A 14,899-nucleotide genomic window follows, 5' to 3' on the forward strand; every position below is an offset into this window, starting at 1 on the left:
ATCACTGACGAATGCGGGAATCGAATCCTCTCTCCTTTAGATTTTGGGCTTTTTTTGGCACATTCCCTATAGACGCGGGAATCGATATTTGTTCATATATGCATTCTGAATTAGTAAAAGAAGGGTCTGTTTGATTTACTTCTTAGTAGGTCCAGTAAAAGATTTTTTCTTACTCGGTCCAGTAAGAACGTTTGATAGTAGCCTTTTTACCCTCTTACCCGGTCCCCATAACTCTTACCGAGTCCTCTAAAAAAAGATGTTGACCAAATCGTATACACACTTATTCCCTCGTTAGTCCTTCTCCTTCTCATTAGCTCTATGCAAACCACCTCGATCGCTCTCCTTCTCCTTCACCACTCTAGACTTCTCTGCCACTCCTCTTATAGTCTATCGATTTCCTCCTCCAACGCCACCAATACAGTATATCAAAAGGAGCCTTAACCTGATATCCATCGAGTCTCTCTCATCGCTCTCAATCTCTTTGTTACTGACCATATTTTCTCTGTTCTCCCCTCACCGTTCTATACTTCTTCTCTATTGATCATCAACATTCACGACCATCAGCTCTCTTCAACATTGATTTTGCTTCTTCGTCGTCGACCATCAGCACCATCTTACATCGACCCTGCTTCTTTTACTTCTATGTTCCTCTGTTGTTCAACGGTTCGCTGCTTCTCCCAAGAATTCATCATCTGCGATGGCTCATTTTCTCAAAGCTACCAAAGGTCCGATTCAGTTTTTCTTGCCCTGGTTTTTTAATTTGAAAAAAACCTTGAGCTTAATTGGGTTCGAAATAGGGCAATTCGTTTACTGGAATGATGTATGATTGTGGGGTAAAGGCTTCAGGGATGATTTGGGATCATTATTTTTGGTGTGAAATGATTATTTTTTGGTTGTGAATTTGAGTTTAATGATCATGATTCATAAATATGATTTTTGTTTATAGTGTTTATTTCAAAAGTCATCGACAAGCTTGTCAATGGATCTTGCTGTTTACTTTGTTTATTTACAGATTATATGACATTTGTTGATGTTTTCAAGAAAAACAAGTGTGGTTGTGAAAGAAAAATAAGATTATGGTTTATAACTTTTGACCAATTCATGCTACTGATGATAAACGTTGTAAGTTTGAAGAGTTATGTAGGAAAGGGCAAACATAAAGCAATGGTTAGGTGTAGATCTGGTGTGATTGTTTACAATCATGTATAGACTTTGGTAACATTTGTTGTGTATAGACTTTGATAACACTGTGTTTACAGACTTTAAAATTATTTATGCTTAATTCGATGTTGTATGATTATTCATCAATTTTATCCAAATATTTTATTAAACATATTCATTTTATCCGGCATAAAACAAAATAAAAGGGTAAAATGGTCATTTTTTTTATAGTCAACACAGCCAATCAGATGCTTAATCAAACAATATAGTTTCAGTCAGAAACAAATACAGTCAGAGCTTCAGACCCAGTCAGGTCCTGACTCAGTCAGATCTAACTCAGTCAGCAACTATCAAACAGCGCCTAAATCACTTTCTAGCTCACGTAGCCATGTTCCCAAATTGAAGCAGCCATGCATTTTCAAATTGCACATTCAAAATCATCTTTGACTTTTTGAGGTAATTTTGACTTGCATGTGTAAATATGTAATTGTGAACTGTTACTTTAACTTTATATGTTAATTGTAATCTTTTATAGAATTGATTTTTGTAACTTACAAATCACTTTCTCATACCACAAAGCGTTAAATGTACACTTAAAATACTATTTATATTTCAATATAAGCAATACATGACATTATAATTTTTTGAATACATACCAAATCCTACCTCTTCTAATCATATCAGTTCAACATTTCCAAGGTGGGTTGACATTTAATTTTACGTATTTGATCGATTGATGACTTCAAGTTGAAATATTTTATAAAAAGGGTCCCATTTTTTTTTATCTTCCACTGATCATAGAGTTTGAACAATAAATGGTTTGTCATGAGTTTATTTATCTCTATTAGTTAATTGGGGGTTTATCGTCATTGTTTTTATTAATTAATTCCTTATTGGTTACTTCCAAGTTATTCTTAGAGCCGAAGAATATATTTTTTAGGTTAGTATAGGTTTGCATTTACAGATATTTAATCACATACGATTTATATGAACAAGTTTCATTTTTAGGTTATTGATTCAATAGTTGGTCTTTGTCCATATTAATCATATGTGATTAAATACATATAATCACGTATGATTAAATACATGACAAAACTATTGAATCGACAACGTGAAAACAAATAAGGTCTATATAAATTATATGTGATTAGATATATATAATCATACGCGATTATATACACAAGAACAACTATTATATCAAAAAATAAAAAACATATATGAATAAATACATATATCATATATGATTAAATACATATAATCACATGTGATTATATACATGAGAATAACTATTAAATATTGACCATATAAATCACATATGATTAAATACATATGATCACATGTGATTATATACACGAGAATAACTATTAAATCAAGATATGAAAAAAAAAACTTTTTCCACATTAATCATATGTGATTAAATACATGACACCAACTATTGAGTTGTAAATGCGAAAATAAATATTGTCTAGATAAAACAGATGTGATTAAATACATATAATCACATTTGATTATACAAACGAGAATAAATATTAAATATTGACCATATAAATCATATATGATTAAATACATATAACCATATGTGATTATATACACGAGAATAATTACTAAATACTGACCATATAAATCATATATGATTAAATATATATAATCACATGGGATTATATACACGAGAATAACTATTAAATCAAGATGTAAAAAAGATCTTTGTCCATATTAACCATATGTGATTAAATATATATGATCACATGTGATTAAATACATGAGACCAACTATTGAATACAAAAAACGACAATAAATATTGTCCAGATAAAATATATGTGATTAAATATATATATATATATATATATATATATATATATATATATATATATATATATATATAATCATATGTGATTTTATACATGAAAATAACTATTAAATATCGACGACATAAATCATATATGATTAAGTACATATAATTACATGTTATTATATACGCGAGAATAACTATTAAATCAATATGTGAAAAAAAAATTTGTCCACATTAATCATATGTGATTAAATACATATGATCATATGTGATTAGATACATATGATAACATGTATCCAATAACATATGATTTATGTCGACAAGATTCATTTTAGCTTACTCGATTCAAGAATTAGATGTAATTACATACATATAATCAAATATGATTATATGTATTTAATCACATGTGATTTATGTGATTAAATACATATAATCACATACGATTTATGTGATTATATGCATTTAATCACATATGGTAGTGGTGGTGGTTACAGGTAGTGGGAGGTGGGTAGTGGTGAAGATGGGTGGTGGTGGGTGGTGATGACGTGAAGGGGTGGTGGGTGATGGGTGGTGGTAATGGTGTATGGTGGTTTTGGTAGGTAATGGATAGGGTGGTGGTGACGGGTGGTGCTGATGGGTGGTGCTGATGGGTGGTGGTGGGGGTGATGGGTGGTGGTGGCGACTGGTGGTGATGGGTAGTGGTTGGTGGTAGTGGGGGATGGTGGTCATAATGGTGGGTGGTATGATTGGTGGTGGGGATACTAGTAACGGGTGGTGGTGATGGTAGTGGGTGGTGGTTTTGGTTGGTGGTGGGTGAGGGTGGTGTGGCAAGTGGTGGTGATGAGTGTTGGGAATAGTGTCCAAGGTCATTAACTATTGGTAATATTTCTAATAATAACAGGGTCCTTTTGGGTTGCCCTCAAGACCCAAATTGAGTAGAATAAATAAAGGAGAAATTGGTTTATTAATTATTATGGTTAATAGTTAATTAGAAACTAATTGGAAATATATTATGGATATTAATTAACAGTTTAATTAATTAAAGGGTTGAATATTTAATTAACCAATAGTTGGTTAATCAGGAATATTCCAGAACCCTTATGGGATTAGGGTTGGATGAAAATCACTCCATTCCACATGGGAAAGGGAGTGAATTTCGTTCTAGGTATTCTATGCCACACGGGAAGGAGTACAAAACCTACGAATGGATCCAAGGATATAAATAAGGCCTTAAGGATTTCATTCTTCCTTGCACATTGGCTTGAAGTTTTGCCAACTCTTCTTCCTCCTCTCATAGGGACGATTTCTAACCCTCTTAGGGTTTGTGAAATTGACCCTTCTCCTAGTTATTTTTATTCCACTCTTTGGTGTCATTGGGTGTGATACCATTAGAGGGATTTTGGTTTGGGTCCTCTCATCCAAGCAACTTCGTGGATGACGAGATCTCAAGCATGGGGATCAAGGGCTACATAAGAGGTATGTTTTTCTTCTTTGTATTTTTGTTTTCTAGGGTAGATATAATTAGCATGAAACCATAGATCCATAGGTTGCATGTACACTTAGGTATATCGTAGTTTCGATTTTTCTACTAGCTAGTTTAGAGTACATTTGGTGCCTAGAAAACCCAACAGTTGTAAGTTCCGTAACTCTCGCATACAAACTCCATTTTTGACGTTATTTATATCCACGCGTAGGTGGTGACACATGCTACGACTTTCTTTTAGACTTCATCGGCCAAATTTTTAATTATTTTTAGAGTTATATTTTAATAGATTTAGACAATTAAAATACGTTAAAAATTCATAACTTTGTCATCCAACGTCTGTTTTCATCTGTCTTTATATCGTTGAGTTCTTATTAACAATACCTTTAATTCTCGTTTAGATTGTGTCGACTAAAAATCGATCGATCAAAAATTCGAATTCCGGGTTATGCATTGTCATGCTAAATCTTAGAAATATCATAACTTACTCATACGAAGTCAGATTTGGACGTTCTCTATATACACGATTTTGGTTTAACATATAATATGACTTTAGTTTAGATTGCTATGGATAAAAAGTAATTTATCAAAAATTCACTTTTTATGTTACGCGGTGTCGTGCCGGTTTAGCCGTAAAACTTCGACGGGACATAACTTCTTCGTTATAACTCGGATTTCAACGTTCTTTATATGTACGGAACTCTTGTGACATATATTATAACTTGGTTAAGATTATTTATTGTAAATATTCTTTTATTTAAAAGTCATTTTTGACACATATTGTCTCTAAATTGACTAGCCCGAATCTACGTGCGTTACAATTTTCTCTCCCTTAGGATGATTACGTCCCGGAATCATTAAAAAAAGAAGTCTTGTATAGTGACTTCACATGTTATCTTTTCATCCTAGGTAATAACCGTAACTCTTATGTTCTTTCAAATGAGTATCTAACTCTTGGACTTCTTGACCTGCTCTTTATCCTATGTTGGACTTTCCATTGTAGCCTTCGAGTTACAAAATCAATCCTTATTGGAGACTCTTGCTCCTTCTCAAACATACTTTACTTCGATTATTGTAACAAACCGATGGGTCATGTTCTAATGACCTCTTATTGTATGATACAATGCTTAGACTCAGGTATTTTAGAGTCAGATTCCAGAATGCAATATACCTTCCTTCACGTTCTATTGTGATATAATCACATTATAGCATGTAGCACTTCTAGCTACAAGCTTCTTACTTTAACACCGATCATAATACTTCTATTGACCACTTCGATTATCTTTCACTTCAATCATCTAGCTTAAGTCAGATGCTACATCGATCTTGGTTCTCTGAACCACGTAGCATACTCATCTTAGTCGGAATCGATGTGATATGACCACTAGGATCGGAATAGCATTCATCTTGTTAGTCACTACCGAAACAATGGTAACGACATACATGAATAAAACGGAATCATTTATTAGCACCCTAGTAACCTTGTGAATTTCCCTGATCCAAGTGTGAGTCCTGTGCTTCCAGTAGTATAGGCCTCTACTACTTTTCACACCTACTCATACTCGTACCAAGTATTGTCTCGCAGTTCACCAAGTCACCATACAAGATTTTCACATATTCATTTAACACATCAGATAATATAACTAAGGTTTATATTATTTCTTGAAACGATTACATAGACACTCAAGTTCACCCTACACTATGCCTCTTATATTAGGCTACATCACATGATACTATCTCTTTGGCTTCTTCATATCACAATCTTTGGATGTATAGATTCTCAATCCCGATCCCTTGCATTGTCACCTACTTCGTCAAGGATCATCTGGAATGCTCTTTCCTTTGGCTTCAGTGGTACATTTGGCTTTGTAGTTCCTTCCCTATTTGTGCAGTCTTGCTTGAAGTGTCCTTTTTCACCACACTTAAAGCAAACTTCTCTCTTGGTCGTGCATTCGTCGGCATAGTGACCAGTTTTCCCACATTTGAAGCGGGTCACCTCTTTGGAGCATCTCCCAATGTGTTTCCTTCTATACTTGTCACACCATTTTTCTTCATTATTATCCCCATACCTATTGTTGTTGGGGTCAGACTTTGGGAACCTATTTTCGTGTTTGGATCTTGAAGACCCATAATACTTCCTCTTCTCGCCAACTTCAACCTTATTGGCCGTTCTGCCTTCGATCATTTCTTCAACAGACTTAGCAGTCTAGATGGTCGCCTCAAGAGTAGGTGCCTGGCATACTGACACAATGTACTCCCATGTTAGTCCCTTTGTATACTTGTCGATTTTCGTTAGCTCGTTAGGTACGATGCGCAAGGCAAACTCCATATTGTCCATGAAGGCATTGGTATACTCATGAATGGACATGTTGCCATTTTTCAATGTCAGACACTAGTTCTCTAGCTCTAGCATGTTTTGGGCTGAGCAGAACTTGCGTTTAAAGTGTACTAAGAATTCTTCTCATGTCAGTTGTAGTGGCTCATTGGGGCTTATGATCTTTCCCACAGTGTTCCACCAACGAACATCACCACCCATAAACTGACGCACAACATAAGTGTTTTGTAGCTTGCCCAGGTAACCACATGTTATGAAAGCTAGCTCCATCTTAGAGATCTAGTCCATAACTCTGATTGGATCTTCTTTCCCAGTAAAAGTTGATGGTTTGTAAGTTGTGAAGTCTTTATACTTGCAACCATTCTTTTCAATTCCTTCGTCTTGGTTATTTATTCTAACCACTGATGGTTCAACTTGACTAACGATTCTACTGTAATTTCCTTCTTCTGACTGTCCTTCATTCAACTCAGGTTGCACAATGGGTATAGTAGGTTCATGTAACATCCCGAAATTCAGGTATATCTATTTAACCCTTCTTCCTTTCCAAGTTGTCAAGTTTAGCCCTTAAAGGAAAAACTATGGCCATTAAGTACGCTGGGCATACTAAAGAGTACGTTGCGCGTACTCATGCGCTTAGTTTGGATGCGGACTCGCTTAGGTACGTTGGGCATAGCTAGCCCAGATGCAAACCCTAATTGTGGCTTGTGGACTATAAAAGGAATAAGATGGTCTTGTCCCCAGCCACCATTCCACAGAGAGAAACCCTAAGAGAGCAATATTATCATTCTAAAGCTAGTGTGTGAGTGTTCTTGAGCTAGAAAGTGCCTTTGTGTGTTAGAGAAGAAGAACATGAGGTTCTTGTGGAGGCTAGAAGTTGGAGTACAAGCTTGGATCTGAGTTCTACAGAGGGAGGATCTTTACTTGGATGTAAAAAGCTCAAAGCTTTCCTTGTCATTTTTGATTTGTGCTTCATGGACCATTTTTTAGGGTTTTTGGTCCCAAGGTGGAGACTTTATGAGCAAATGCTCTCGATAAGCTAAGATCTGCCATATTTCAGAGTAATATGAGTTGTAGGTTCATAAAAATCCAATCTTTGACGTGGATATTAAGTCATGCATGAGATATTGGCTTCATGGGGAAAGAGGAAAGTTGTTTAGAGTGATTGGTGACTTTTACAGCCATGCAAAGGCTTAAAGGTTTCAACTTTATGGATTAAGTGACCTTAGAAAAGTCAGATCTGGAGTTTTAGTTTATGTCTTAACCGTTTAAGACCAAAAATCCAAAAGAGCATGAAACTGAGACTTACGTTGGGCGTAAATCTCAGTACGCGCAGCGTAAGGGTTTGAGACCCCAATTCTGGATCGCCGGAGTACGCCCCGCGTACAAGGGCTGGTACGCGCCGCGTACTGCCCCTATTGACTTTCGTTGACTTTTAGGGTTTTAGTCAACATTTGGAATTTTAGGTCAAGGAGGTGTAAAATGGTCTTTTACCCTTCTGTGGGATGGTAGAAAGGGATTTAATCTAGCCTTTGAGAGCCATTATTTATTTAGGATATTGTTTATGTGATTAGGCGGTGGCTAGATCAGTATATTCGTGTACGAGGTTATCCGAGTTACCCGAGGTGAGTCTTTTCACTATATATTACCTAGAGGGGTATCTATGTGTAGTCCGGAGGGTCTTGTGTGCTATTTGTATGTATGAGATTATGTGCATTGTGATATATGTATGCTATGTGATGTATAGACCGGACTAGAGGGTCCAACGATATAGACCGGACCGAAGGGTCCAATGATACAGACCGGACCGAAGGGTCCAACGAGCTATAACCGGACTAGAGGGTCCAACGAGCTACGGGACTGGAGGGTCCTGCTGAGACACATCGACCAGAGGGTCGTACTATAGCCTCAAGTGGCGTATGTATTATATGTGGTATTTTGGGGAACTCACGAAGCATTTATGCTTACCGTGTTATGTGATATGTGTTTCAGGTACCAGCGAGGATCGCTGGAAGGCGCCAACATAAGTAGTACACACTGAGGGGTTTTATGTATTGAGATCTTGGGATTTGTTTTATTCGGATAATATGTGAAACGTTGGATTTTTGGGATTTCTTTACGAATTGAATTATGTGTTTAAAATGAAAAATTGTTTTGAAAATTTACTATGTTACAAGTTGGTATCAGAGCCTTGGTTTGAGGGATTTGGATGCACCATCGGGCATATTTGAACTCAAACTGAGAATTTGAGAAATTTTTCACAATAAAACAGTTTTTCTAAAAGAGTAAAGGGTTTTGAAACGAGCAGAACAGAGCAGTGTGTACGATCAGCCAACGCCGGAACGGTACGTGCCATTGTTGGGTGGTCATAAGTGATTGCTAAAGACTTAGGTTAAGCTTTCTAGTTGATTTATTTGCTCATAGTTTTCATGAATCAAATGAATTTCATGCAGCAATCATCATTTTCAGAACTTAAAAAAATGGGTTTCATGCAATGATTTAATGACTTAGGTTAAGCTTTCTAGTTGATTTATTTGCTCATAGTTTTCACGAATCAAATGAATTTTATTTGTGTAAAGGTTTGTGAAAACCTACCCCACATCCTCGGAGTTTTAAACCCCGACATTTGTGATTTCTTCACTTTACATTCCTGATCCAAAACTGCACATTTAGATAAAAAAAATGCACATGATTTCTTATGATTAGAATCCTTCTTGTTGATTAATCACTTTTCTCATTATCGCATCTTTACTTGGTTGCATCTTTACTTGATTGTTGGTTGTATTTTGTTATGGAAATTTAAAGTTATCGATACGATCAACTGGATTCATTATTGATTGTATATATTCCATTACTATTTGTAACATGATTTATTTTTTTAATAGAGTTTTTTATTGATTGTATATCTTCCATTACCGCTTGTAACATGATTCATTTCTGAATACAACTTTTTTTGTTGTGATTTTGTATTATAAAATTGTTTTTTTTTTAATTCAGGAAAATGGTGTGGCAAGTTCATCAAAGGTGTTTTGGATAGTAAAGGACTTTTAGGAAACATTCAAGATTATTTAGAAGACTCTCAAGTGAATGTAAAAATTGATAAATCAGATTTTATAAAGAGATTGTTTGACTTTAATCATCAATGAATAGAACTATATTATAATCGCATCCGTTTATACCTTAATGATTGATGTTTTGAATAGGTTTAATCTAAGAGCTTGATATTTTGAATAAGGATAACTCTAAGTTGGGAAATCGACAACATGATCAAGGGTGCCTCTCCTTGTTTCTATGTGTATGGTAGCAACAAGAAAATTTGAAGAAAAATAATGACATATGAATTCATTTATGATTAGTGGTATATGTATCAATGAATATAACCATTGGAAGTGTAGAAATTTAGAAGTTTTGTATTTTGTTAAAATAAAGTTGTATTTCGTTTATGATTATGAGTAGAAGTTTATTCTTCTGTAATGAAATGAGTTTGTTTAGATTTGTATTCATTTATGATTATGATTAGTGGTTTATTCTTTTCGAATGAAATGATAAATTCTTAAACATTCTTTGTTTTCAATTCATGGAAAAAAATTAGTCTAGTCATGGCATCTTCACTTATAAATATGACAATACTTAATAAAAACTAAAGCAAGTCGTTTATGTATTCAAGATAAATTAGTTTGATATTTTTTTTCATTTATGAACATGAATTAGGTAAAACAAGATAAAATATTTTGATTTTTAATTTAGAGAAAATATTGATAAAATATTTTTTTATCTTTACTTAATAATATAAAAAAATTAATAATTCTCGTTTTTAGTAACAATAATTTGAATCCCTAAAATTTAGTAACTTACCATTTTAATTTATTTTTTGTAATTTAATTAAAATACACATTTACCCATATACCCTTGTATATTGATTGGTCCATAACTGTTCTCGCGTTCTCAACCTTTTAGGTGTTCTCATTTGATCATCTCTCTCTCTCTATATATATATATATATATATATATATATATATATATATATAGAAACTCACAATATATATACAATTTCACCTCATATAAGCAATTTTACCCCATCCCGTCAATCCTCACAATGACATGATCTATACTCTCAGATCTAAAAGTAACCTCTTTACCCCATCCATACTCCCAGAGCAGGTATGTCTAATCCATGCTCCAGATCAATACTTACACCCATTCCGTACCCTCGGATTAGGGACAATTAACGATGTCTAATCTATGCTCCTGGGTTAATGACAAATAACTATGTCCTCTCCATACTCTCGGACTAAGGACAAATGACTATGTCTAATCCATGCCATCGGATCAATGACAAATCTTAAAGTTCGACCCTCCATGTATATCTGACCCACATTTATAAGTAGATACTACCCGATGTCCATCTCAATTAATTTAGGTTTATTATGTATCCTACATCATCATATATTATCAGATATGCTCTTAACACGTATTTCAGGAAATAAAAAATATTTTACACACAAACATATAATATTTTAATCAATAATTGTATTAACAGGTTCATGAAAGGGACTATTCACTCACTTGTTAAAGTGATGACTCCAAACTCGGGCAGCGCTTCACTTCTAACAATTTTATTTTCCTTCGACGAAACCTAGTATCATTATTACTAGATTTTAGTCTAATATTTATTGCGACTAATTATTAGTCTAGATTTACGAGCAATATTATTTTATAAGTGTTAAAAAATACTTTTCAACTACTATGTACAGACAGGGGTCAGACATGAAACACCGGAGGGCAAGACTATTTTAGCATTTAAGTTGTTCTGAAATCCAACAATCCTATGCGACCCTTAAAACCAGATTCCATGTACCAAGAACAGTTAAAAGGTATTATAATAACACTTTTTATATTTTATACTTAGCACATATATTTCTTATCAGTTCATAATAACGATAATGAACTTAAATATAAGTTATACTTAAAGAAGGGTAAGCATAACTCACTTACAATGGAGTTTAGCGAAGAACCGGGCTCTACACGGACATAACTTCTAAGCCGAAAGCTCTTCTTCTCAGAGCCTTTTGGCAATCTGGGACTCGCCTCTTAGCACTTAGGAAGTACTAGGGATTAGGAGGGGTTTAGAGAGATGTTTGAGATAGAAAGAAAGGCTTAGGTGTGAAAAATATGGGAGAACCTCGCACCTATTTATAGGAGGCTGGATGCGAGTGCGCGGGACGTACCTTTGGTGTGCAGTGGGCGTACTCAGTATACGGGGCTTCTAAAGTGCTATGTGGCGCGTACTAGGGTCAGCTGTCGAGATCCGAATGCACGACCATGGGGAGAAAGCAAGAGCCAAGATTAAGCCACGTGTCACCATTCGCATCAGCCTATTCCCGACTTCTAAATTTTGTAACTTTTGGATACAAGCTTTGTTTTTGACGTTCTTTATATCCCACATAGGTGGCGACGTATTCTATGACTTTTGTTTAGAGTCCTTTTTTTGCTAATTTTGACTTTATTTTTAAAGTTATATTTTTACATACTTAAACAGTTAAAATTCGTTAAAACTTCATAACTTTGTCATCTGACGTCCGTTTTCGCCTGTATTTATATCGTTGAGTTCTTATTAACGAGATCTTCAATTCTCATTTAGATTTTGTCGAATAAAAATCGATCGATTTCGGTTCGATTTCTACTACGACTTTAGTTTAGATTTCTAAAGCTAAAAAGTAATTTATCAAAAATTCACTTTTTACATTACGTGGTGTAGTGTCGGTTTAGCCGTAAAACTTCGACGTGTCATAACTTCTTCTTTATAACTCGGATTTCAGTGTTCTTTATATGTACGGAACCCTTGTGACATATACTATAACTTGGTTAAGATTATTTATTCTAAATAATCTTCTATAAAAAATTCCTTTTTTACACTTATTGTCTCTAAATTGATTAGCCTGAATCTACGGGCGTTACAATCTGTAACTGGTAGTTATAAAGGATATGTCCATGTGTGTCATGATGAAATAGAAAAAAATATGTAGTTGAAGTTTATTTGTTCCTTCTGCCTTAATAGGAGAAGCTATATCTATGGGCCACTTGATGATTTGGTGCTGACATCTAAAGTGCTTGCCCGAGCCCTGACTGAAATTGATGTGTTGAATTTAGTAGTCAGATGTAGTCGTCATAAATCTATATCGAGAAACATAATCTTAAATATTAATATAGAACACTATCCATGTCTCGAATTCATACATATATCATATAACAAAGGGATAGTTTATCACTTATCTAAGGGTTGAATCTTGATTAGATCAAGAGTTCGGTAGTTGCATTCGATGGCTAACTCTCTGTTGATTATTGGAGACATTTTGGACGTCATATAGTTGATGAATTGTCCAGGTGGGAGATTGTTGGAAACAGTGTCCAATGTCGTTAACTATTGGTAATATTTTAATAATAACATGCTCCTTTTGGATTGCCCTCAAGAACCAAATTGAGTATAATAAATAAAGGTGAAATTGTTTTATTAACTATATTTTGGGAATTAATTAATAGTTAAATTAATTAAAGGGTTGAATATTTAATTAACTAATAGTTGGTTGATCAAGAATATTCCAGAACCCTTATGTGATTAGGGTTGGATGAAAATAACCCCATCCCAGTTGGGAAAGGGAGTGAATTTCATTCTAGGTATTTCATCCAACATGGGAAGGAGTAAAAAACCTAGGAAGGGATCCATGGCTATAAATAGGGCCTTGGGATTTCATTCTTCCTTGCACCTTGGCTTGAAGTTTCGCCAACTCTTCTTCCTCCTCCCATAGGGACGATTTCTAACCCTCTTAGGGTTTGTGAAATTGACCATTCTCCTAGTTTTTTTTATTCCACTCTTTGGTGTCATTGGGTGTGAGACCATTAGAGGGATTATGGTTTGTTTCCTCTCATCCAAGCAACTTCATGGAGAAAGGGATCTGAAGCATGGAGATCAAGGAATACATAAGAGGTATGTTTTTCTTCTTTGTATTTTCATTTTTTAGGGTAGATGTATTTAACATGAAACCATAGATCTATAGGTTGCATGTACACTTAGGTATATCGTAGTTTCGATTTTTCCACTACCTAGTGTACATTGTATTTGATGCGTAGAAAACCCAACAAGGTTCTGGTGATGTGGTGGATGGTGGTTGTGGTTGGTGGAGACGGTGACGGTGACGGTGACGGGTGGTGATGATGGTGGTAGGTGGTGTTTTTTGGGTGGTGAGTGGTGTTGGTTAGTGAGTTTTTTTTATTTTTTAACTTATTTTTTGATTTACATTAATATTATTTGATGATTTTAATTTTAAAAAAAATTGTCTAGTCCAAATTGTTTCTCAAATGTTCTCGCAATAAGAAATGTTTTCGATTAAACGCTACCCTATATATATATATATATATATATATATATATATGTGTGTGTGTGTGTGTGTGTGTGTGTGTGTGTATAAAGAACACGCTTGGTTGGTCAACACGATGTGGCGAGATGGTGACCATGGTGTGGTTGTTGTTGCATCCCAAGCCAAAGATTTTAGGATTTCTTTCATATTTAAAGACATTAACTCTTGGATTAGGTCATCTCTTCGGCATTCATCCACCAACTTGAAACCCTAGCCTCCATTCATGGTTGTGAGCTTGTTTGCTTAGTTTTGGAGCTTGTTCTTTGGATTTTGTGAAGCTTAAGGAAGAAGGGACTCCATATTGGTGTGTGGAAAGAAGGAGCTAGCTTAGATCCATCATCTCCTTCTGATTTTTGTATCTATTAAGATATAAAGCTTGTACCTTGACCTTAGTTCTATTAGATCCAAGTTTATGCTCTTTTTGGTTGGTTTTGGTCCCTTTCATGGATGCTCTTGGAGTTTGAGGAACTCCAAAACTTAATATGACACTCTTCTGGGTAATGGACTTCGATTAAGTGAGAAAAGGTCTATGTTGGGAGTTCTTGATCTCATGCACAAAGACTTGTCGTTTAGAAAGCTTATTGGATTTAGGGTTCAAGATTTTAATTTGTGGTGGTGTCTTAATGGATAAAGTTGGAAATCTTATCCGTTAAGTTAATAAGGAGAACCAAATCTAAGGATAAGAGCTTTGATTTGTAAGGACTAAGATCTTAATGAAG

This window comes from Lactuca serriola, chromosome 2, assembly GCF_051521515.1.
Source record: "Lactuca serriola cultivar US96UC23 chromosome 2, Lser_US96UC23_V15, whole genome shotgun sequence".
Taxonomy (NCBI): domain Eukaryota; kingdom Viridiplantae; phylum Streptophyta; class Magnoliopsida; order Asterales; family Asteraceae; genus Lactuca; species Lactuca serriola.